Source organism: Diceros bicornis, chromosome 1 (assembly GCF_020826845.1).
Source record: "Diceros bicornis minor isolate mBicDic1 chromosome 1, mDicBic1.mat.cur, whole genome shotgun sequence".
Classification (NCBI taxonomy): Eukaryota; Metazoa; Chordata; class Mammalia; order Perissodactyla; family Rhinocerotidae; genus Diceros; species Diceros bicornis.
The window spans coordinates 37,764,356-37,790,402 of NC_080740.1; the positions used below are offsets into that span (position 1 = coordinate 37,764,356).

General features: G+C 38.3%; 1 long non-coding RNA gene across 1 annotated transcript in view; it reads right to left on the bottom strand.

Annotated features, from left to right (window-relative positions):
- LOC131404342 (uncharacterized) overlaps positions 1-20,749 on the bottom strand; it is a 38,812-nt gene extending 18,063 nt beyond the window's left edge. The window contains exon 1 of the long non-coding RNA XR_009219778.1: positions 20,640-20,749. This is a non-coding gene — a long non-coding RNA (uncharacterized LOC131404342). The remainder of the gene's footprint in view (positions 1-20,639) is intronic.
- Positions 20,750-26,047: the final 5,298 nt, after the last annotated feature.

The following is a 26,047-nucleotide window of genomic DNA, read 5'->3' on the forward strand; positions in this document are numbered from 1 at the left end:
CTTACAAGAGAAGGTGCCAGGAGAGTGGTGACTGAATGAGAGAGGGGGCATTTCTGACAAACTATGTTTCTTACCACTATCTCATCCACTTCCTCCCTCTCCCATGCACTCCTCCATGCTGCCGCCCCATCTGCACATCTGTGGAGAACCCTAGAGGGTGGAATTCTAACAAACACCCATTAGGTGGTACCTGAAAGCACTCTGTCTGAGCAACACATGAGACACCTCTGAGATTTGGAAAGGTCTAGAAACCCCAAAATAGTGGGTAGAAGCCAGAGCCAATGAAATCATGTGCTACCTTCATGGAGCCCTGGACTGATAGAGACTAAGACATGCGGATCTCAGACTCACTGGGGATCTGGAGAGCTGAGATTTTTACTGTGCACTGTTAAATGGATCCTACTTCCCCTATGCTACTGTTTTTCACATGGGCAACACTTGAAGATTTTACATATAAACTTTTCTTCTGATGATAAAAGGAATATATCTGCAACTACCTGATATAAAAGTAAAATAAATCACAGTATTAATTGTGAGGAAAAAAGAAAGGTATAAATATATATTATATATGTATGTGTATGTGTATATATATGTAAATATGTATATGTGTATATATGTATATGTGTGTACATATACGTATATATGTGCGTATGTATGTATATAATGTATATTCTCTTAAGTAATGTGGGGAAATGTAGGAGAATAAAAGTAGAGCAAATAGCTTAAAAAAACAAAAATCATAGAGATAATAGGATCTGAAAAACTGGTTACAGTGTTCTGAATCTGTAATTGAATTTTTTATTCATGCACTTATGTGATTATGTGTACATGTTCAGTTTTTTGTGTCTCACTATAAGGGAAGTTATTTGGTGAATAATGTCTTTGGAGACTAAGACTCCAACAAAATTGTTATAATGTAGATGAATTTTGCTTAAATCACCATCCTGAGACCTTACACAAGGTTAATTTTTCTACAAAGCTATTATTTTTCTCGAGTAAATTATTAAAATATCTCCTAAGTTAGCTCTCATTCAAATATTGAAAACAAATGTATGGTGTACTTGTGTGTGTGTGTGTGTGTGTGTGTGTATGTATGGACACATCCTGGTTCTGGGATTAATTTTAGATTTAAAAGACTGATTTGGAATGTGATTGATTTATTTTGAATAATCAAGAGATAGTTTTAAATAAAACATTTATCATTAAATAGTAATGCACCATATTGGGATATGAGGAAAGTCCAAAAATGACACACTTCTCCTTAAGTTTTGAAATCAGATTAAAAAAACAGATGTGAGATCCAAATATTACCTTTATTACTGATAAAATGAGAAGGAGGCTTGTATCTGTGGAAAAGCAAGCTTCCTGATATTGGAACCAGAATTAGACAGCCCCTTTCCCAACAGCACTGGACAGGGCCATCCTCTGCACATGGAGGAGGAAGGCACATGTTCTCTTTTGAGCAGCTTGCTCTCAGAAGGAAGGGAAAATGAAGAGTCTATACTATCCACCCCCATTTTCTCCTGCCAAACTCATGGGTCTGGTAAGTGAGGGGTTGGAGAAAGTGTTACCTAATGAATGGTCTTCACATAGAAAGAAACATCAGGAGTGTTTCCCAACCATATTCTCTAGTTTTGTGTTCTATTAGCCATTAATCATGGGGTGCAGCCACCCCCTTAGGGGGAAAATATCAGCAGTCTGTCAGTATAGTCCCACGCTCCCCATCATGAGTTCTTCCCAATACCAATGTCTTCCCCTTTGAATAGCATCCTGGAACCATTGGTAGGCAGTTTTGATTCTGCCTCTAGAAGGCTCATAAATGCATCAGAACAATACACTCAGTAGATTAAGGCCAAGGCCACTTTCTACCCAATTATAGAACTTGACTCCCTATTTTGTTTCTCATCACAAATCCGGAGCAGCCTCGTTGCCCAAGATAGTTTGTTAGAGGTTCACAACGGTAGCAAATGACAACATTAAGGTAGTCCAACAGAAAATGTTCAACATAGAAATATGAATATAAACACTCTTCCATTAACAGTTCTCAAAGAGCAATAGAGGTCCATAAACAAAGGCTTGCTTACAAGGTGAATCTAAAGCCATTATGGTCCAAAGAAATTACAAGTCCAGCATCAATTTCCCTCACTTTTCAGTGTTAAAGTACCAAGACATTAATGTTCAAAATTCATCCTTCCCAATTTCTTATCTTGCTCAGTTTTGATAGAGGGATTCTCCATTGTGGGTAAAGTTGTGATTCTTTTGGCAGCTATGGCTTAGGCCGCTAATACCGTAATTAAAGTAGTCCATAAGAAATGGTATTACTTAATGCCAAATCTTTCACAAACCACTCTGGAAAAAAGTCCAGAGTTAATTATTAGTAGGACATACAAGATTATCATAGCACTGGCCCCACATCTACAAAGTTTAGAAAATAACTCAGTCCCTGGGGCAGTTATTGCAGAACAAAATTATATTCCCAGAACTCAGTACGTAAGCTAAACCAAAAAGGGTTGGCAAAGACCACAGCAGAGACTCAGCGGCATTGAGGGAGGGAGGATACCTCCTTGGTTTGAGCTGTGCCAGTGTACTAGAGTTTATGTCAGTTGTCCAGAGGCCATGACCTGTGAACTTCAAATCAATTGGGAAATATCTCTTGGCACGAGATTATTTTGGGAACTATGAATTTTCTAGATTGGGAGAGAAATCTTCCTATGCATACCATCTCCTCTCAGAAAAGGGCATTTAAAATATTGCTGCTTTAAGCAAAGTCTAGAAATTTGACCTGGTAGCATCCCCAGTCTTATTTGAGGTGCTTTTTTCCCCCATCTAGTATATGTAAAACCTCCTAAATTTCCATTTCTCCTATGAACTCCATGTTTCTAGTGTTAAAAGATATTTTCAGAAGAAGCAAAATCATGATTCACATACAAATATAAAATGAACATGTGTTAAAGATTTTATTTAACTGATTGATTAAATGGAAGAACCAGGCAACTGGTTCAAAGGAGAAGTCAAAGACGCACAAATTTTTATGGAGTAAGGAAATTTGAAATAAATGTGCAAATCGATGTAAAACCGGCTTTTGCACAGGGTGGGGGTGGTGGGTAAGGGTTGTCGCTCCAGAGAAGGAATCATTTCCGTGTCTGTAGACAAGAATTATTTTGCACCACCATTAGTTATTTTCAACTTCCAGAGTTGTAAAACAGCTCCCATAGAATCAGAATCAGATAACCATGAAGATTGTGTGCTAGTCTAGATGTGACATAGTTACATAGTTTTCCACTGGAGCACACATTTTCCCTCACTAGCACCCCAGTATTGAATTGCATGTAGGCCCCAGCCAGTTACGCAGCATTCACATGCTTATATGAGCAGACTTTTCTGTCTTTGGCCACAGAGGTGGTTTCCACTACCTCTTGCTGCTCGTTCACTAGTCCTGACAACCCTGCCTTCTAATCTGAGCCATACTAAGATGACATGGTGGGGAGTGATGCTCAATCTGTGCACAAGCCCTGTGAATCCAAGGTTAGCTCCTTCACAGCTCACTCCTTGGTCCTGGGTGCAGAATGGAACTGAGGCAGCTCAGCTTGTGCTCCCTACCAACGTCTGGCACTCATAATTGAAACCTCCTACATCTGTGCACACATGCACACACATGCACACACACACGCAACTCAGCTGCATTGCATTTTAAAAGCAGCAAAGGAATGCTGCTTTAAAAGTATGTCCAAAAAAATCTTTTCCCTAAAACTGATGACTGCCTCAGCTCCTCCAGATATTAATCCCTCTGAGGCCCACTGATATTGCGAGAAGCCCAGGAGGCCAGAGCACATATGCCTGTGTAACCCAAGGACAAGCTGCAGCCCGCACAGTGAAGCCACCACTTGGGGACAGTACCTTTGCTGAAGACAGCAAGGCCAGTGTCTGCTTCCTCACCAGACGCCTCATGGCTTGTCTTTTGAGGCCAACTGTAGTTCCCACACATTTGCTGGGCCGCCTCCATAAAAGACAGCCGCTGGCCTGCGGATAAAGCCTCATAAGCAGCAGTAACCAGCAAGTTCAAAATATCGCATGGCTGGAGGGAAAGAGACTCTGGCCTGGGCTGCAGCAGCTAAAAGTTAATTGTACAGCTCTTCAGACTGACTGCATCAAACCACCACTGTAAAAATATCTGTGTGACCTGGCCTCACCTAAATCTTCCATCTTACTGCCATTTTGCTACCCAAATTATTTCTCCAGGTTTGCTGCAAATGCACAAAAGCCCAACACTCCTCTGGATTCAAGTCACCTCCTCCATTCTGCAGTCCCACGAGAACCAGGCAAAGAAGGGTGGGTCTCTGAAGCCCAGCTTCTACCATACTCTTCAGCTGGAGATGCTTTCCTCTAGAGGGGAGGAGGAAGAGAGGGGTAGAGAGGCCAGAAGCATCCATTCACATCCTTCACAGGAAATATAAGAGCGGGAAATAACTACTCACCCAACACAAAGGAATACCATCGGCATAAGATGCATTTCTGTTTCATGTATCACCAAGAAAGAAAAAAGGGCTGTCTATTAAGCCTTGTCACACCATCTAATGCAAGATACATCCCAATTAGAAAGAAGTGACAAATTAGAGAGAGAGAAAAAATGAGTCTTAGAATCAATGAAGTAAAGTAGCAAGAGTAATAATAGATAAAACTTGGGAGTAGTTACTATGTACTAGGCACTGTTTAAGCTCTTTACTTGTATTGTCTCATTTAATCCTTACAAGAGCCTATTATTAGTATCATTATCTGCACGTTACAGAAAGAAATGGCAGTAGAGTGAGATTAGTATCTTCCCCAAGGCCACATAGGTATTAGATAGCGGAGCCAGTTTGAGTCTAAATTCCTACTCTTGCGTCATTGTAGCTCATTTGGAAATTACAGAAAATATGTAGAAGCAGAAAAAAGTCACTTGTCTTTCTACTACTGAAAGACAACATCACAGATTTGACACTGTTCTTTCCAGTAATAAAAATAACAAAAAATTTTCTCAGATTTTTAATGATCAGTATTTTTGAAGCAATAGTTTTTATAGGAACCAAATGGAACTATGTTTTTTTTGTGTGTGTGTGAGGAAGATCAGCCCTGTGCTAACATCTGCCAATCGTCCTCTTTTTTTGCTGAGGAAGACTGGCCCTAGGCTAACATCTGTGCCCATCTTCCTGCACTTTATATGGGACGCCACCACAGCATGGCTTGACAAGCAGTTCGTCGGTGTGCGCCCGGGATCCGAACCGGTGAACCCTGGGCCGCCACAGCGGAACACACCGCACTTAACCACTTGCGCCACCGGGCCGGCCCCTCAAATGGAACTATTAATAAATATCACCTTGAAATTTCTGTCCAACATTTTAGAACAGTCCTACTATGAGTCCTCCGAGCTACAAAGTTTTTGTTGGGAGTCCCAGCCAATTCTCTTCTTGCTTTGCCCATTAATAGGTTAATCCAAGCCTTCCCATGGTTTGCCCCATTTCCATATGGTGCCCATGAAGGTCACCCAATAGTGTGTTTCTAGTGACAGTGCCAAGTGCCTCTCCTAGACCCTGGACACTGTAACATGATTCTGCTGAATTCTTGCAGAAAATGATTCCAGACCCCTTGAGACGCCAGATGGCAAGCAACCAGATGTCATCACAAAAGCATGCCTCAGATTGCAGGGCAGCCAGCAGCCTCAGAGGACAAAGCTCTTCCAAGGCTTTGGAGCTCTTGCAACACCGATAACTGGATGGAATGGGCATCTCCAGGTCAGAGAACCACCCCCCAGAGGAATTCTGACACTTGAGAATGCAAGTGGGCATAAAAACTTGTGCAAAACATCTTGAAGACCTAGCATGTACCTATGACATCAGCCATTCACATACCCAGCAAACCCAGACAAATGGAGCGCAGATTAACTACTTTTTATAGGAACAAATTGAAAGCATTATGCTGTGATATTTTTCCCCTTCAGCCCGCGCAGAAGGAAATAGATGTGGCCCTTACACTTCCAGGGCATCCAGAGACCCCATATGTGATTGGGAATGGTTTTGTATGGAAATAAACTTGTGGCTGGTATAGGTTTTCTCAAACTGGGCAGGGACTTGTGAGAGGGACTTGCTGCATTCTTAGAGGTTCGGGAGTTTTGTGAAGAATTTTAAATGTTGAGTTTTCATTTTAAAGATGGTATAAAAATCATCTTACTTGTTATAAAGAGATAATTCATTTGCAGTGATAATGTACATCTGAAAAATTCTTTCTGTAGAATAGGACTTTTGTTTCTTAATGTTTCTCCCATTGAAGTAAATAGACATATTCTTGGGACTTTATGAGAATTTTTTCTCTTTAAAAGGTTAATATAGTTCTCAAATTCGAGAAACATTGGTCTGGTACATTAAAAAAAAATTTAAAGTACAACACCTAACTATAATTCGGAATTAATCCCTCTTTATCTCAGTTTCTCTGTTACATGACTTCCTTCCACTGGTTCCCTTAAATGAGATATAAAATCAGGTGAAATTAATATGCTATAGCTCTCTCAGTGGAAAGGTAGGGATTTCACGGAGGTCATTAATTGTTTTAGGTGTAAATACAGCTCTAGGGTAGGAAAGCAAAGCACTATACAGATAAGAAAGAAATATATTCTTACCCAGAAGCCTTCTGTGGGAGCGAGGGTGAGACAAGGGAACACGTGCTCAGAGCCAACTGGTCTGCTCCTTTGCAGGGGGAGAACACCCTGGGTGTGTTCAGCCTGGGATGGCTCCGCAGGAGCAGCAGTGGGGGTTCATTTTGGCCAGATGAGCAAAGTAAATCTCCATGGAGAGGACTGTTGCAAAAAGGTGTGAGTGCACATAAAAGTACCTAGCACAGAGCCAGCCCTGACGGCCTAGCGGTTAAAGTTCCACTTCGGCGGCCTGGTTTGGTTTCCCGGCGTGAAACCACAACACTCGTCTGTCAGTAGCCATGTGGTGGCAGTGGCTCACATAGAAGAACTGGGACTTACAACTAGAATATACAACTATGTACTGGGGCTTTGGGGAGGAAAGAAAAAAAAGAGAGAGGAGGATTGGCAACAGATGTTAGCTCAGGGCAAATCTTTCCCAGCAAAAAAAAAAAAAAAGAAAAGAAATGCTGCATTAAAAAAAAAAAAAAACTAAACTAAAAATTAAAAAAAAAAAACAAAAAAGTACCGAGCACAGTGCCTGGCACAAAGCAGATGCTACATAAGTGTTTGTTCATTCTGAATCTTTTGTGTGTGTGTGTGAGGAAGATCAGCCCTGAGCCAACATTTGCCAATCATCCTCTTTTTTTTCACTGAGGAAGACTGGCCCTGGGCTAACATCCCTGCTCATCTTCCTCTACTTTATGTGAGACGCCGCCACAGCATGGCCTGACAAGCGGTGCTTCGGTGCACACCCGGAATCCGAACCCTGGCCGCCAGCTGCAGAGCATGCGCACTTAATGGCTACGCCACGGGGCCAGGCCCCATTCTGAATCTTTAATTCCAGTTCTGGAGTTTTATACAGAACAATTTGGCTTGATGGAACTGTTGTTTTGATTTATATTCTGCAGAAGCTTTTGTATTACACTGATGCTTACTTTGGATATAGGCCAAATGAACATATTCACATTTGGACAAGCCTACAATGGATATCTACCACGTGCCAGACACACATGCTAGGTGATTTACAGATGCGACTCCAGTCCTTCCCAAATCCTCCAATGTCCTCGGGTCAACCCGTCCATTAACACCCAAATAAGTAACTACAGTGCCATCCTGTATTACTCTGAAAGCCCAAAGCCCAAAGCCCAAAGTTTCTGGGAGGAAACTCCCATTCTCCTAGTAGTTTTCCGTCCAGTTCACTTTATGCCACAATGTGGATGTAGCCTTTTCTCCATCATTCCCCAAAGCACACTACAGAAGGCTAGTGTGCTGCTAAAATGGATTCGGCTGCTTCTCTAGAAAACTGCCTCTGCATCAGGGTTCATATCTCAAACTCCAAGAGTGTCTTTCCGTTCCTTACTCTATCTTTAATTCCTGACCCCAAAGAAATCACCCTGCCTAGAAGGAGAGAAGCTCTCTCAGGCCAGCCCCCTGACTATTGACTCTATGCCTAGATTCAGAATGCTGGATAAACAGATTTATTCTGATGCATATAAATGCCTAAATAGAAGCTAAGGATTATCAGAAAAGAGGAAGTTGCCTAACATTTGAGATTTTACAAAGTCTTTCTATTATAAGGCCCTATCTCAGTTATTTCATTTTGGAAATCAAAGTACTATTTGGGTAAGCGCTCTCTCAATACTGATTTTGGCTGCTAATAGCAGTCACCCAATGGACTTGCTGTCTTGCTGTTATGTGAATGTGTGCTTGTGGCTTGCTTGGGGATTGTGTTCAGCTGCATGTAATAGAAGCCTAACTACAATGGCTCCATCAAAAGAGATTGAATTCTTCTCACATGGCAAGAAGTTTGGATATAAATATTCCAAGTCTGGTATGGCAGTACCACAATCTCATTAGGAGCTCCTTTTCACTTTCCCTTCACCATCCTCATTGTATGGTTTTAGCCCTTGTGATTACAAGATGACAGCTCCACCTTCCAGTTTCACGTCCACATTCCAGGAAGAAACAAAAGGAAGGGTTAGGATCAGAAGACAAAAGCCATAAAGTGCATGCGACCTGAGCACCCCTTATATGAAGAATTTTTCCTGAAGCCCCACCTAGCAATTTCTGCTTACTTCTCACTGGTCAGAAGTTGAACTGTGTTATGTGGTCAAGCCTAGCTGCAAGGGAGTCTGGGAAGCTGAGTATTTCTAACTGTGCACAATGTTCCACCCAGACAAAATTGGAGTTCCGTAGCTAAGGTGAAAAATAATGGTGATTCGAAGAGCAATGAGCAGTGTCTGCCATAGCATCATATGGAGGTTCAAATCATGCTATATTGCAAGCAGCTTACATGGAAGTGAAGATTGTGTATTCTGGAAAACAGATGACACTAGTGATTACATGACACTTATGTAGACCAGTGCATCTGAAACCTTAATGTGCAAACCAATCACCTGGGGATCTTGTTAAAATGCATATTTTGATTCAATTGGTCTGGGGCAGAACTTGAGATTCTGCATGTCTAACAAGCTCCCAGGGGATGCCAATGCTGCTGATCTGTGGGTATTTGTAGCAAAGATGTAAAAGATGCACATGAAGAGTATGAAAAAAATGGTTTATTGATATGTTAGAGTGGGGAAAAATAACATTTCTAAATTAGTACACTATTTTATATAATACATAATTTAAAATACGTATCGCAAATTTAAAAAGTGAAATTGTATAACTAAACATTTAAAATTTTTGTCTACTTCAGTAAAAGTTTATAGGCTCAAGACAGCCCCTTAAAATTTTTAAAAAATGAGAAATTAGGAAAATCTTTTATTTGGAGTTGCTTTCTATCTGGGGATATCGAGTAATTTTAGAATCTTGTACTATGTCCTATAAGTCAAAAACTCTTCCATACCTGATCCTGGAGTCACTGTTTGGGTCACACTCAATAAGATAAGCCATTTTTATCAGAGGTAGTGAAGGAAAAAAAAAGATTAAGGGATATGGTTCTCAAGTCAGACAAATCTGAGTTCTAATCTCAACTGTATTAATGATCTATTCCTACATCCTAAATTAACCCAAACTTTAATAGCTTAACACAACCACAATCATTAATTATCTCTTGTACTTTCTGTGGGTCTGAAATTCAGCTGTAGCTTGGCTGGGCAGTTCTGGTTTGGGGTCTCTTATGAAGTTGCTGTCAGATGTCGGCTGGGGCTGAAGTCATCTGAAGGCTTGGCTGGGGCTGGAGAATCTACTTCCAGGGTAGCTTACTCAGTTGGTGCTGGCTCTTCATGGGAGGCCTCAGTTCTCTCCACAAGGAACTTTCCGCAGTGTTGCTTGAGTGTCTTCACAGCAGAGCGGCTGTCTTCACTCAGCATGAGAAATTCAAAAGATCAAGGTTGAAGCTGCAAAGTTGTTTATAACCTAGCCTCTGAAGTCATGTACCGTCACTTGTACCGTATTTTATTGGACACACAGACCAACTCCCATTTCAATATGGGAGTAGACTACACATGGGTGGGAATATCAGGAGGTAAAGATGATTGAGGGCCTTAGAATCTGGCTACCGTAGTTCAGCTCTGTCACTTACTTGGAGAAGGTCGCATAACCCCTCTGAGCACCAATGTCTTTATCTATAAAATGGGAATTAATAATAGTCTCTAACTCATGAAGTTGTTTGAAGATGAGATAATATATGTTAAGTGTTTTTCATTTAGTAAGAACACAGTGTACATTAACCATGATCATAATAATACTGTCATCAACATTATTAGATGATGGCTGTGATATTGTGACTTATAACAAAAAATATAAATTTGGTCTTCCTCCCCTACACACAGCTCCTAAGCCCTTGTAATTTCCTAAGGAATCAGAGAAATGGGAGCATCTTTTGTTCTTTTGTGCTGCTTCCTAAAATAGCAGCACAAAGGTGCTGCTTTTCACCTTTACAGCTTTATGAGCCCTGAGCTCCACACTTTAGGGATTTTTATGGAGGCCTCATTACATAGGCATGATTGATTAAGACCACAGCAATAAAGGTGAAAGGAGTGTCTTTTGTTATGCGTACAGAGCCACTTTCAACCATACCTGAGTTTAATTTTGGAAACCCTCCAGACATCTACAGGATGGGGGGCTGGTTGCCAGGGAAACCAACCACATGATTAGAGGGTTTGAACTTTCAGTCCCACCCTCCAATCTCCAGGGAGGGGGGAGGGGCTGGAGTTTGAGCTAATCAATCATGCCTATGTAATGAGGCCTCCATAAAAATCCCTAAAGTGTGGAGCTCAGGGCTCATAAAGCTTCTGGGTTGGTGAACACGTGGAGGTGCTGAGAGGGTAGTATGTCTGACGAGGGCATGGAAACTACATCCCTTTCCACATACCTTGCCCTATGCATCTCTGAGTTGGCTGTTCCTGAGTTTTATCCTTTCATAATAGACCAATAATCTAGTAGGTAAACTCTTTTCCTGAGCTCTGTGAACCATTCTAACAAATTATCAAACTTGAGGAGAGAGTTGTGGGAACCTCCAATTTATAGCCAGGCAGTCAGAAGCACAGGTGACAACTCAGATTTGCAATTGGTGTCTAAAGTGAGGAGGCAGTCTTGTGGGACTGATCCCTTTAACCTGTGGGATCTGATGCCAACTCCAGGTAGATAGTGTCAGAATTGATTTAAATTGTAAGACACCAGCTGGGGTTGAAGAATCGGTCAATGTGAGAAAAACTCCACAGATCTGGTGGCCAAAAGTGAAGTATTGAGAGTAGTGTTGTGTGTAGAGAAGGGAAACAGTTGAGTTTTTCCTTTCAATGGCTAAAAACCTTCTCACACTAAAACTATGTAAGTCCAGTTCACAGAGAATTCCACATTGCTTAGGTAGTAAAGTGGAAGGTGGCACAAAGCTGCCCATTCCTTCATAGATTCACAGACTGTTAGAGCTGCCCATCTCTTACACCCCTCCCCCTGCCCCTTAGATCACACACTTAGCTCTGTATTGAACAACTTACAATTCCATGTTATTCCACACTTTAAGTCTTTGTTCATGCTCCTCCCTCTGCCTGGAATACTCTTTCTGTCTCCCCAATACTTCACCTAACACAACTCAGCCTTCTTTTCTCAATAAATATATTGATTTATTTTCCTATGCATTCTCTTTCTTTTTCTTTTTCTTCCCCCATATATGTATTTACTTTCTTCTTTTCCCTTTTTTCTTTCATTCATTCAACAAATAGTTACTGAATGTCAACCATGTGCTGAGAAAAACATTGGTCAACAAAAGTCCCTGTCCTCCTGGAACTTAGAGTTTAGAGAGGAAGATAGATAATAAGTACACTTCCCAAAATAAATACCTAAATATATAGTATAGTATAGTACATCATGTGATGAAAGTGCGATGAAGAAATATTTAACAGGGTAAAGAGATAAAAAGTTGTGCATGTGGGGAGCTATTTTAAGTCAGAGTAACTTAAATAATTTAAATATATTTATCTTCCTCATAGTCTGTGAATATCTCAGAGTCAGACATTAGGTCATTTGCCTCTAAATCTCCAGAACTTCATGTGTCTGGATCCAAGGATATTTGTTGAATAAAAGAAAGGCAGAATGAATAAATATATGAATATTTGTTGAGTAAAAGAAAGAATGAATGAATAAATGTATGAATGTATGTTAGGTTCCAGTATAAACACTGGATGAGAAAACTGCAACCCAAGATAAAATAGAAAGCAAAAAAGTAGAAATCTTGGGCTGGGCCAGTGGCGTAGTGGTTAAGTTCCCATGCTCTGCTTCAGCTGCCCAGGGTTCACAGGTTCAGATCCCAGGTGTGGACCTACACACCGTTTATCAAACCATGCTGTGGCAGGCATCCCACGTATAAAGTAGAGGAAGATGAGCACAGATGGTAGCCCAGGGCCAATCTTCCTCAACAAAACGAGGAAGATTGGCAGCAGGTGTTAGCTCAGGGCTAGTCTTCCTCACCAAAAAAAAAAAAAAAGAAAGAGAAAAGAAAGAAGTAGAAATCTTTACTCCAAGAGTGCTTGCTTCAAGGGCTACTGTTTTTACTATGTCATATTATGCATGCCTGAGACATCTTTCTTTTAATAAAGCCCCATCTGTTCCTCTTTCAGTGTTGACTAGACTTGGCTGCTTGAATGGAATTCTGAGAGCTTGTTTTTCTAGTTCTTACTTAGTCTTCATGGAACCATCACTGTTCACTCTTGAATAGACAAAGGACTTTACCAAAGTCCCAACAGTATATTTGCTCACCCGCTCAAGCAGTTGGTTGGTCATAAATCACAAGGATTCAGAACGTGCAGCAGATCAAGGACCAGGAAAGAGCTCCCATTGAGATCCCCTGAGATTCTTTTATAGAAGGAAAATAAATCCAGGACAACAGTTCTCAAAATTTTCGGCTCAGGGCAATTGTCTGAAAAATTATTGAACACCCCAAACAGCTTTTGTTTATATGAATTATATCTATTGATATTGACCATATTAGAAATTAAAACTAAGTAATTTTAAAAATATTTATTAATTTATTTTAAAATAACAATATAAGATGTATTACATGTGAACATAACATATTTTATGAAAAATAACTATACTTTTCAAAACAAAAAATATATAATGTAAAGAGTGGCATTGTTTTATGTTTTGAGACTCTCTTTAATGTCTAGCTTAACAGAAGAAAGCTAGATCCTCCTATCTGCTTCTGAATTCAGTTTGTTGTGCTAGCACTCATCATTTAGTCTCTGGAAAACTCCACTGCACATCCATGACAGAATGAATATGAAAAATTCAAATAATGTCTTAGTATTATAACAAAAGTAGTTTTGATCTGTGGACTCCATGCAAAGGTCTTGGAGATCTTAGGGGTCCCCTGGACCACACTTTGAGAACTGCTAGTTTCAAGAGACATAAATTTATATAACAAACAAACAAGGAAATGAAATTAAATTATGTTTTGAGTTTTTATGCTAAAAATGTATGTATTTTCATATTCTTATAGCAGTGGTCCTCAACTTTTAATGCACGGCTTAAGAATCATTTAGGAGGCATATACAAAATCCTGATTCTGGGCTTCCATCCCCAAAGTTGCTGATGCACTAAGTTTCAACCAGGACCTAGGAATGTGTACTTTTTTTTTTTTTAACAAATCCCCACTCTAGTTCCTCTGCCCCCAAGGAATATTAATCCATGGTGGATTGTTTGAGAAAAATTGTTGTAGAGAAAAAAAAAAAATAGCTTGGGTATTTTGCAAAACTGAAACACATTTTGGGGAGACGAAATTGTAAAATTTGAAATGAAAGCAAATATCTGACCTAAAACATAGGGAGAAATCAAGAAAAGGGAAACCCATTTCTTGCAATACACCTGGGCCCATTCTGTGGTTATTGCACTAAGAATATATATTCTTGGTAGCATGTGGCATGTGGAATTTTCCTGTCTGCTGGATTTCACTGTAGCTAAAAGTCTCGTAAAGTCATCCAAACACAGTTTTGTAACCTACTGACAAGATATTTACTTTATACAATGAAAGTAAAAAAAAAAAAAAAAAAAAAAAATGCTTTTTCCCTCAAAGGAGCTAAAGATATTATTAAAGCTTATGAAAAATAATTGAGAAAGTAAACAAACATGTTTTAAAATAAGGACTTTAAAAATCAAGGAACATTAAGATAGCTGCCTTCTGCTAAACGCAGTGATGGCAATTAAATTCGTCATTTCATTCATTAATTTATCAATAAGTCATAAAGCTGGCATGCTAGGTCCTGGAAACAGCAATATCTTTACCCCGTAGGCTCTCCCATTTCTGCCACTGGCACCGCGATCTACCTAGTTGTTCAGGCTGGAAACCTATGAGTTACTTGACTTCTTCCTTTCCTTGACACCCCACTTCTCCTCTATCAACCAGTATTATTGACTCTAACTCCAAAAGATACCTCAAATCCGTTGACCCTTCTCTATCGCCATCACCTCCACTTTAACCAGGGAACCATCATTTTTAGCCTGGACTCCTGCAATTGTTCCTAACTGTCTTGAATGTTTACTCATTCATCTATTGATTTGATTTTTATGCGTTCCTGCTAAGTACCAGGAACTTTTCAACATTCTGAAGACCGAGCAGGGAAACAAAACAGACAAAATCCCTGTCTTTATGGAACTTTCATTTTAGTGGAGGGGAGACAGACAAAAATCCAATTATAAAAATAAATGTGAATATATCAAATAGATAATCAGTGTACTCGCAGGGTTTCAAGGGAGAGGTCAGAATGTTTGTTACATTTCAGCCTTCTGGCCATTTCAGGAGTAGGTCCAGCACTCATCTGCTCCCAGGGCCTTCCCACATACTGTTCCCTCTGTCTCAGACGCTCTTCTCTTTAGATTTTTCAGGATTGATATCCTTTCACACTTCAATTTATATGACCTCTCCCTAGAGAGGCCATCTCTGACCACCTTATTTAAATTAGGTCCCTTCTGTAATTTCCTCTCCATAACCTGTTTATTTTCCTTCCTGGGACATATCACAATTTGCAAATATATGTTGCTTGCCTATTTATCGTTTCTCCCAATACTAAACTGTAAATTAGGTCTTTGTTTTGTTTGTCATTGAATATTTAGTGCCCATCCCATCATGGACTTGTATATCAGTCAAATTTCTACCCGGGAATAGACTCAGTAGGAGATTATATATATGACATATATGATCTCATATATATCTATATGTATGAGATTTATCATATATATCTGATATATATGTGATGCATATGATATAAATATCATGTCATATATATGTATATATGAGATTTATTGCAAGGAATTGGCTTATGCATTGTGAGTGCTGCTTAGGCAACTCTGAAATCCACGGGGCAGGGCGGTAGACTGGAAACTCTCTGGCAGATGCTTAAGCTGCAGTCTCAGAAACAGAATTTCTTTTTCCTCAGGAAAACCTCAGTTTTGCTCTTGAGGCCTTTCAACTGTTTGGATGAGGCCCACCCAGATTGTTGAGGATAATCCCCTTTGATTTATGGTCAACTGATTGTAGATGTTAATCGCATCTACAAAATACCTTCATAGCAATGCCTAGATTAATTTTGATTGAATAACTGGATACTATAGCCTAGCCAAGTTGACACATAAAACTAACCATCACAACATGCAATAAATATTTGCTGGATGAAAACATGAATGAGTGAATTGTCCCTGCTGGCAGGGAGTAAATAGTCTCACAAGAGAGATGAACATATAAATAGACTATTACAAAACAGCAAAGCAACTATGACATCTTAAGGAATAAACTCAGTGCCATGGCATCCTGAATAGGGACAAAAAAAGTCACATATACTAAAGCTGCAATGCTAGTACTTATTTAAGTAGCTATAAGATTAGCAAGAACTCCCACTAGTGTCAGGGGAAGTTGGAAGTCATTTATTTCTGGAATCATCTGGAGACTTTCAACTTGCTCTGAAACATTTTCCAGCATAACTTTGGTTCGTGGTGTTTTCTGGTTTTATTCACACTATCGATCAGTGAAAGAGTCCATAGGCCTGGAATCCACACCTTCCTTATCCTACAGCATTATACGTTAGGATCAAAGACGATGAATAGACAGATCTTATGGGCAGAGACTAGTGTTTATAGAAAATACAGAATCTTTCTTGGAGAAAAGCGTTAGTGATTGTCAACTACATTGAATATCTTTGAAATGTTCTCTGTCACCACTTATTAAAAGAAAGGGAAAAAAATAAATATTTCTTCTTACAGACTTAAGAAGTCTTACATAAAAGTTATGAAAAAAGTAAAATTACAAGCAGAATCAATTATGCAGCTTTGCGTAGTATAATGAATGGTGCATTTTCTTAACACAAGATTAATTATGGCTTCATTCACATTGTGAAATATTCAAGAAATACATAATTATGAAAAATAAAACATAAAACTGGGCTCTTTCACTTCCGCCCCCACAATCCCACTTTCTTTCCCAGAGCTGTGTATCCTTCCAGTTCTACTTTTATGCGCTTGAATACAAATGTTTACATATACATAATTTTTTAAACATCAATGGGATTATGTACTACATGTATTGTTTCAAGATTTGCTTTATTCACTTATCAATGTCTTGAAGAATTTTGCAAATCCATGCACACAGATCTACCTTATTTATTTTAGTGACGGCCTAATATTCCACAGTACGGATGCTATAATTAACATAACCACTCCTCTCCTTATAAGCATTTAGGTGGGTTGGCTATTTTTATGTGTTATTAACAGTGCTGCAGTGTGCATTGCATCAGTTAGGATGCATTTGGCTGAGAGTGATAGAAACTCTGACTCAAACTGCTTTAACAATAAAGAAACTTTTAGCTCACATAACTAGAAATCCAGAGACAAAGCAGACTTTATTGCTGGTTGATTTATTGGCTCAAAAATGCCATCGTGGAGCGAGGTCCTTTCCACCTCTCTGCCCTGCCATTCTCAGCATGCATTTCATCCCAAGGCTGGTTCACCTCTGGACATAAAATGACTGACAATAGCAATCTGAGCTATATGCTTTCTTATTTGCATAGCCAAATGGAGCAAGATTTGCTTCCTTCGGTTCTCTCATAAATCAAAGAACTTTCTCGAAAGCTTCACTAAAGATTCCTCACATCTCATTGACTAAATTTAGGTCACATGCCCATTTCTGAACCAATCAGTGGCAATGGGGTTGGCATTACTCTTAGACCATTCAGGCTCACCATTTGTGCTGAGATCAGTTTGCAAATTGCTCTGCGGCTTTCAATAGTAGAGAGATGGAAGGGATGTTGTAAAAAGTGAATAAAAATCTCCACGTTTTCAAACTGTTACCTCACTGAAATACACCTTTGAGAACCTGTGCAATTACAATTTTTTTAGGAAAGATCCCTGTAAGTGTAGTTGGTGCCTTAAAAGGAATGCACATTTAATATGTTAATAGATTCAGCTAAATTGCCCTAAAAACAACAAAAAACCAAAACTTGACTCAATTTAAACTCTCATCAAAAGGATAAGAGAATAATTCTTACTCCATGTACTTGCCAAAATGGTCCTTTCCCTACTTTTCTGTCAGTCTTGGGAATGAAGAATACATCGGTTTTAATATGCATTTTGCTGATTATTGATGAAGTTGACCATCTTTTCATTTTCTCTTAGTCTCCCTTTGAATTTCTTCTGTGACTTGCTAATTCAGTTTCATTGTCTTTTTCTTACTTATTTTAGGAACTCCTTATATATTTGAGATATTAATCCTATGTTTCAGATACTTTCTGATTATCTGAAACATCTGTTGGTTGTTGTCTTTTACCTGTTTATGGTGACGTTTGTCCTGTAGAGTTTTAAAATGTTTATAGTTTAAATCTATTTTCTTTTTAATCTTCATGGTTTCTAAGCTTTGAGTCTTGCCTGAGTCACGTCTTTGTCACCTCAAGATCATAAAATTTATTCTCTATGATCTCTTACTGTTGTAAATAACATTAATATATTGTCTAACATGGAATTATCCCTGCATTCCTGAAATAAACACTATTTGCTAATGCACTGATGAGTTTCATTTGCTAATATTTTATTTATGATTTTTACAGCTGGGTACCCAGCGGACGTTGGCCTATATTTTTGTTTGTTTTTTGGTGGTGATGGTCGTTGTTGTATTCGGGCCTAATAGAATGAGACAGGAAACTTTTCATCTCTGTGTATGCCTAGAACACTTTCCATAATCTGAATTATCTGTTCTTTCCAGTTTTGGAATAATTTGTCCACAGAGTAATGTAGTTGGGTGACACTTCTGTGATGAATGTCTGACTATTTTTTTCTATGTTTCCTGTAGATACTGGTCTATTCAGATATTCTATGTTTCTACGATTTCTTCTGTTTTCTATAAACATTAGATTTTAAAATTTAATGTTATAAAATTATATATGGTATTCTCATAAAATATAAAATATCCTTTATATATATAATTAAAAGTCCCAAAACTTATTTCTATATTTTTTCCTTTTTTTCTTTATCAGATTTTTTAAAGTTGGATTCTTTTTCAATTTTTTTTTCTCTCTCTCCCTTATTTGCTTTCTTATTAAAAAGCATAAACACGGGCCAGCCAGGTGGTGTAGCGGTTAAGTTTGCACGCTCTGCTTCCAAGGCCCAGGGTTTGCAAGTTCGGATCCCCGGTGCGTACTGAAGCACCACTTGTCAAGCCATGCTGTGGCAGGGTCCCATATAAGGTAGAGGGAGATGGGCACAGATGTTAGCCCAGGACCAATCTTCCTCAGCAAAAAGAGGAGGATTGGCATTGTATGTTAGCACAGAGCTAATCTTCCTCACGAAAAAAAAAAAGGCATAAACAAAACAAACAAATAAAACTTTAGCTATTTTCCCCCAAGGACCAGCTGGGCCTGGTTTTATCTGACCATTTTATCCATTAAATGTGAATGTGTCACCAATAATATGAAAACTATGCCTGTTAACTTATACATGTTGTCACTGAGAGGTGGGGGGTTATAATATGTCTAAGATTACAGCATTTCTGATTATTTATTTTCTTAATCTTTTATAAACTAAGCTTTGAGTTTCTGAATCACATAATGTTATAAACTCTTATCACCTATATTGAACTAAATTCAATATATTAAAATGTTTATAAAAACTGTATTTTTTGGATGGTTTTACCTAATCAGAAATCTAAAAGTTTTGGTATCTCAAAAAATGACTGAACCATTGGTAAGAACAGTGAGAGACTGTAGAAGAAATGAGAATGCAACACTAGAGGGAAGGTTTGGTAGTAGACTCTAAGATTGAAATGAATGCTTCAGTAATGAAGGTAAGCAAGAGAATCCTGAAGAAAGAGAAAAAACATTGGAAAGGAGACCCATGTTAGAACCCATCAAATAGAAGTACAGGATGGAGATAGTCAATATGAAAGGGTGAAGATACGAAATAACTGTTCCATCTGTGATCACTCAAGGCTTTTGAATCTGTTTTCACATAACACATACCTCTCATTTCATCTGATCTGTGTATTTCCCCGATTCAAATAAAGCGTTCCCTACATATATTTAGAATTCAACATCTATCAACAAGTCATAGAGGCACAGTTTGACAGAATCTTCTCATCCCTATCCAAAATGCCTTATTTTTAGATAATTGTATGTTACTCTTGCATAAGTCTGGTCATTTGACTTGTCTATTTATCTGAGAAGAAGATTATGTTGTGTTACAATGAAGACTATGAATAAATGTATAAAATGTGTTAATATTTACTAAAATCTACTAAAGACCTGTTATTTCATTATTTTATTTTTATTAATTCTTTACTTAAATCTTTTTTTAAGGACTTGATTTTTTAGAGCCTCTCTCCTTCTCCCACTGCCCCCTCCCTTCTCCCTCTCCAACCCTCCTCTGAGGCAGACATCAGAACTTCTGGACTGTGCTAAGTTATAAGAAAATTCTTCATCTAGATCTTCTAACCAATATATAATGTTCAATTTTGTCCATTTTTCTATGGAACTTATTTACTGAGCTTTTAAATTTTCTCTGGTCATATTTTTAATTTGTAAGAATTTGGGGTTTTTTTCACAATTGCCTATCTTGTTATATATGAACATGTATCTATATTCCTCTTTTATCACACAAGGATATTAATTATAACTATTTTGAAATCTTTTCTATTTGTTCTGTTAACTCTGTTTCTTCGAGTGTTGGTTTTCTGTTGAGGTTGGTGCCTCTCTTTCACAGTATTCCTCAAATGGTGATTCTTGGTTGTGTGCTTATCTTTGTATCTGTGGCTCTGTGTATACATGTCTGTGGATTTGGCTTCTGTTTACTACAACTTGCCTCCAGGGATTCCGGGGTGGAGCAGGACATGTGGCTGGGAGGAAGTGTTCCAATAGGGGTCTTCTGTGTGAGAGGTCTTCCTAGCGCTCTCTTAAGTCAGCAGCTCTGTGGGGCACTGCTATGCTGTTTCATCCCTCGAGTCCATTGTGGGTGTCAAAAGAGCCACTGCTTTGTGTGAGTGAGAGAAAGAGGAGGGGCTGACCTGCCCAGCTGCTCTGCACAGGATTCCCTAATCAATAACTATGGCTTCCTTCTGCTCCGTTGCATCTGTTGAATGGGCTTGCAGGTTCCTGGAACTACAGAGAGGTTTCAAAAAGTTACTTATAATAGATTTCCTTTAAACAACAACAATGATTCTAGAGAATTTACATATAGCATAAAATGAAGCAATTTATATCAATATTATTATTATGATTTGATCTCTATTAAGAGATCTATGAGAGAATTCTTGAAGCCTCTTTCAGAATGCCTTTGCTTTATGATCTGCATAAATTGTTTTAAGAAAACTTCTAAAGAAATACGAAATTCTCAACCTGCTGTTTTAAAAAGGTGACACTAGCCATTAATTACATTCCTGGTGATATTTATTGATCTCATAGAGAAAGGTGTAATTATAGCTTTGAATAAAGCAAAGAGGTAAGCAAAAGCCAAAAGGTTAAACACAGACTCAGACCTTATTGTAAGAATTTTTTTAGTGGGAAATTATTGCCATCATCAACAAAAGAAAAACTAAGCACCTCCTTTAACAGAATAGATCTTAAATATCTCCGTATAGGGGAGATTAAATGAGAAAGAAAAAAAAAAGACATAAGCTCAATTTAATTTGATGTTTTTAAAGAAACCCAGGTCATTCAAATGATCTTAAAAAAAAAAAAAAAAAACTAGGGGGCCGACCCCATGGCTTAGCAGTTAAGTGCGCATGCTCCGCTACTGGTGGCCCAGGTTCGGATCCCAGCGCGTACCAATGCACCGCTTCTCCAGCCATGCTGAGGCGGCATCCCACATACAGCAATTGGCAGGATGTGCAACTATGACATACAACTATCTACTGGGGCTTTGGGGAGAAAAAAGGGGAAGAAAAAAAGGAGGAGGATTGGCAATAGATGTTAGCTCAGGGCTGGTCTTCCTCAGCAAAAAAAAAAAGAGGAAGATTGGCATGGATGTTAGCTTAGGGCTGATCTTTCTCACAAAAAAAACCCTAAAATTTTAGAAAGCAAATCTTTTCACTGTTACATAAAATGTTTAATGTTTTTTATAGCTAGAATATTATATTAAAGTAGTGTTGTCAGTCATCCTGAATATACAGGACATGCCCTGTATTTAATTATGTTGTCCTTTGTCTGGGATTGACTTTGTCAGGACAACTTAAAGGCCCCGATTTGGCTTTTTTCAAGAAATTACAAAAATTCAGCAGTTAAAGCTATTTTTCTGCTATAGTAAGTGGTGCTTAAATCACTTAAATAGCAATACCAGCTGAAAACCACACCTCCACAAACAAACACCTGGACAATCTCTTATTGTCTCTCCTGCAGGTTTGGCTGAGGGGAGACCAACAGGGGAACTGAGAATTAAAAGTATTTATTTTTCATACTCAAGAAAACAAAAGACTATTCTTCAGTCAAATTCCCAAGCTACGAACAAGAAACTACTGTTAACTCAAGATAATTTTGTATCAGGACACATGCTCTGAAAACCAGCCAAACAGCTAGCACTTCACTCCTGTGGCCCTGCTTCTGGAAATCAGCCAGTCAACAGCCTCACTCCAAGCATCTGAAAGTGAGCAAATTAGCAACAGCCCTGAGCTTCTGAAAGGCAATCAGTGATAAACCCCCAGTCCTGAAAGTCAGTAATCTGTGACAGCACATGCTTCTAGACAACAGCCGGTCAGAAAGTGCCTCACTCCGAGAGCCATGCTTCTGGAGATTATGGTGAGTTGGTCAACAGCAGCCCTCCTCCAGGGACCACACTAATGCAGCCGAACATCCTTCAGTCTCTACAGACTCCCCCTTCTGAAAGTCCACGAATCCCTGAATGTCACGCTTCTCAAAACCTTGTGTAAGATCTACTCTGGTTTTGTTCAAAGACACAGTGTCTTACAAGTATAAATCTCCCTTGCAGGCAAACAGGAAGTTTACCTTTTTGTCTCAGATATTGAGTTCAATTATTGTGAGTTGGCAAGCTAGCACCCCTTTGGTCCCTGTTTACAGCTCATTATGAGTTCAGATTTGTGAGTGACTGATGGCACTGACATGGCCATAAGATGATCACATTCCATCATTTCAAATTTTGCAGTGATTGCTAATAGCAAGTTGCTAATTTCTTATTCGTGTATATTTGAAACTCCAAATGCCCAAACACAAGAGTAAGTTTTGTGATGAATTTCTCAACAGTGGACACATTAAATGAGAAAAAAAAAGTCCTTTCGAAGCTCTTTGTGTAATATGCAACTGTCCATTCAATATAAAAACTGTTGGCTATACTGACAGCTGAGCATTAGAGATGTATCATTTCCTCAACTAGTACCAAAGAAAAAGATAAAATAATTTTTTTTGATTTAGAGAAATTCAGATAGAGATAAAATAATCACAGCAGAAGTTGTAATGGCCTTCCACAGTCAGTCTTTCAACTCGAATGACTGTTTAGATATACTGCTACCAGAAGTATTTTCTGATCCAAAACTGCAAGCAAATACTCAAGTGCCAGGACTTGAGTCTGGCTACAACAATAATAAAAAGTGTAATAGTTACATTTACTGCTGCAGATTATCAAAGATCTAAATGCCTTCTCACCTTTTTTGCAGCATAGCCACAGATGCAAATGATCACAGTCAGAAAAAATGTTCCTTTTGCTTGTACAATATTTTTCTTGTAAAAAAGTCTTGCTTATAAGGACATTGTGAGTAAAATCTCTTCCAGATGAGGCTTGAGAAACAGCAAATGTTAGCAAGGACTCTCTTATAAGCTAGGAATTAACGAGATCCGTTGTATTGCTCTTGATATAGACCATGCAGATATTTGCATAAATATGCAGAAAAAGTTTATCCAAAGTTGAAGCAAAGCATGAATGATTCCATAGAAAGTGTTGGCTGTCTGACCATATTCTGCATACTGCTGCTCAAATAGCATATGATGTTCTTTCTGTTGACAATGTCATGAAATTGTTCTTCAGCGTTTATAGTTGCTAACAGCATTATACTGTTTGTACTGAGCAATTAAAAAATTTTATGAATTTATTGGCATTATTCAATTTTCTCAAAAAATCTACTGGCTCTCTTTAACAAATACATTTGAAGGAATCCTCAGTTTATCACTTAAAGTATGGAATCATGCTTTAATTATGAAGAAAAGGCCCCCAAAATTCTTGTTGAGTTTTTAATAATCTATTAAGTAAAGGCTACTTACTTCTTGTTCATAGTTTTCACTTTTGCAAGAAGATTGTGCAAATCAAAAGAAGAGCAATGTTTTGAAGTACTCCATTGTTTAAAGGAAACTTTTGAATGTATTAAAGAAAGAATTGATGAAAAATTTATCCCTTTCATTATCAAAGCTGTTCTTAAAAGGGGCAACAGTACTTTTGAGCAGGTAAAGAAATTCCAACATGAAGTAGGTAATTACTATGGCATTTATAACTAGGCTTTGAAATCAATATCATGCTTTGAAGAATTTGAGTCTTTTACTGGATGGAACAAAATATTCTTCCAGGTTGGGAACAAGTGGAATCATGGGTATTTTTGGAGAAGAAAGAAATAAAAATGGACAACAATTCTCTTTCATACCAATAGACAACATTTTAAAAAGTTATTGAGGGACTGGCCCAGTGGCACAAGCAGTTAGGTGCGAGCGCTCCATTGTGGCGGCCCGGGGTTCGCCGGTTCGGATCCCAGGTCCGCACCGACGCACTGCTTGTAGAGCCATGCTGTGGTGGCATCCCATATAAATTAGAGGAAGATGGGCACGGATGTTAGCCCAGGGCCAATCTTCCTCAGCAAAAAAAAGAGGAGGATTGGCATCAGATGTTAGCTCAGTGCTGATCTTCCTCACAAAAAATTAAAAAATTAAAAAAAAAGTTATTGATTAAGAGATGCAACATTATGTTAAAGAATAGAAAAGCAAGTTATGCCATGAAAGATGGTATATGCTTCAACAAATGAAATTTGAAGAGCAATTATCTGAATTTTAGCTTTATGCTGGTATATGTTTAGCATACTGGCTTATAATGCTAATATTGAGCATGTTTTCTCATTGATGAATGTCAGATGGACAAAAGAACAAAATAAGTTGAATGTGACGACTGTAGATTATATGTTACAATGTAAATGGAACCACAGGAATTTTATAAGCAAATAAGGCAAAACAAGGAACTGTTAAGGAGAGCCAAGATATCAGGAAAATAAAATTAAAGCAAATGGTATGTAATTTAGATGGTTACAATTTATTTCAGATAAATAACACATATTTTTGTAGTAAAATATGTCCCATGCAATATTTTGCATTTATCTGAATGTATATATGCATAGGCAATTAGAAATAAATCAAATTTAACTGGGCTTCCTGTATTTTTATTTGCTAAATCTGTAACCCTATATTTAGGTCAAATTTAAATTTTAAGGAAGTTTAATTTTTATGAGTTATATTTATAGATTATAATAAATTGTGGCATTTTGTATACCAATGTGTATATTGTAATTTGCCCATTTTACAAGGCTTTGGAACATTACTTATCTTTTTATTGGTTACACAGGCTTGGGGTAATTTTAATCTTTGTTCTTATGCAACACCATTAGCAATATTATCATTTTTTTCATAATAGTGTATTTTTTGTGTGTGTGTGAGGAGGACTAGCCCTGAGCTAACATCCGATGCTAATCCTCCCCTGTTTTCTTGAGGAAGAGTGGCCCTAAGCTAACATCCATGCCCATCTTCCTCTACTTTATATGGGATGCCGCCACAGCATGGCTTACCAAGCAGTGCATCGGTGCGCACCTGGGATCCGAACCTGTGAACCCCAGGCCTCTGAAGCCGAGTGCACGCACTTAACCGCTTGTGCCACAGGGCTGGCCCCATAATAGTGTATTTTTTATAAAAGCTTTGTTGAGAGATAATTACCATATAATCCACTCATTTAAAGTGTACAATTCAGTGGTTTTTACTATATTCACAGATATGTGCAACCATGACTACAATCAATTTTAGAACATTTTTACCATCTCAAAAAGAAACTTGTACCCTTTAGTGATTTGCTTTCTTCCCCCATCTTCCCTCTCCAGTCACTCCCACTACCACCCAGCCCTAAGTACCACCGATCTATTTCTGTCTGTAGATTTGCTGATTCTGTACATTTTGTATAAATGGAATCACATAATATGTGGTCTTTTGTAACTGTATTCTTTCAATTAGCATAATATTTTCAAAATCATCCATGCTGTAGCGAGTATTAGTACTTCATTCCTTTTCACAGTCAAATAATATTCCATTGTATGGATATATCACATTTTGTTTATCCATTCATCAGTTGATGAACATTTGGGTTGTTTCCGTTTAGGTTGTTACTTAGGACTGGAATTGCTGTGTCAAATGGAAACTCTAAGTTTGACTGTTTGAGGAACCACCA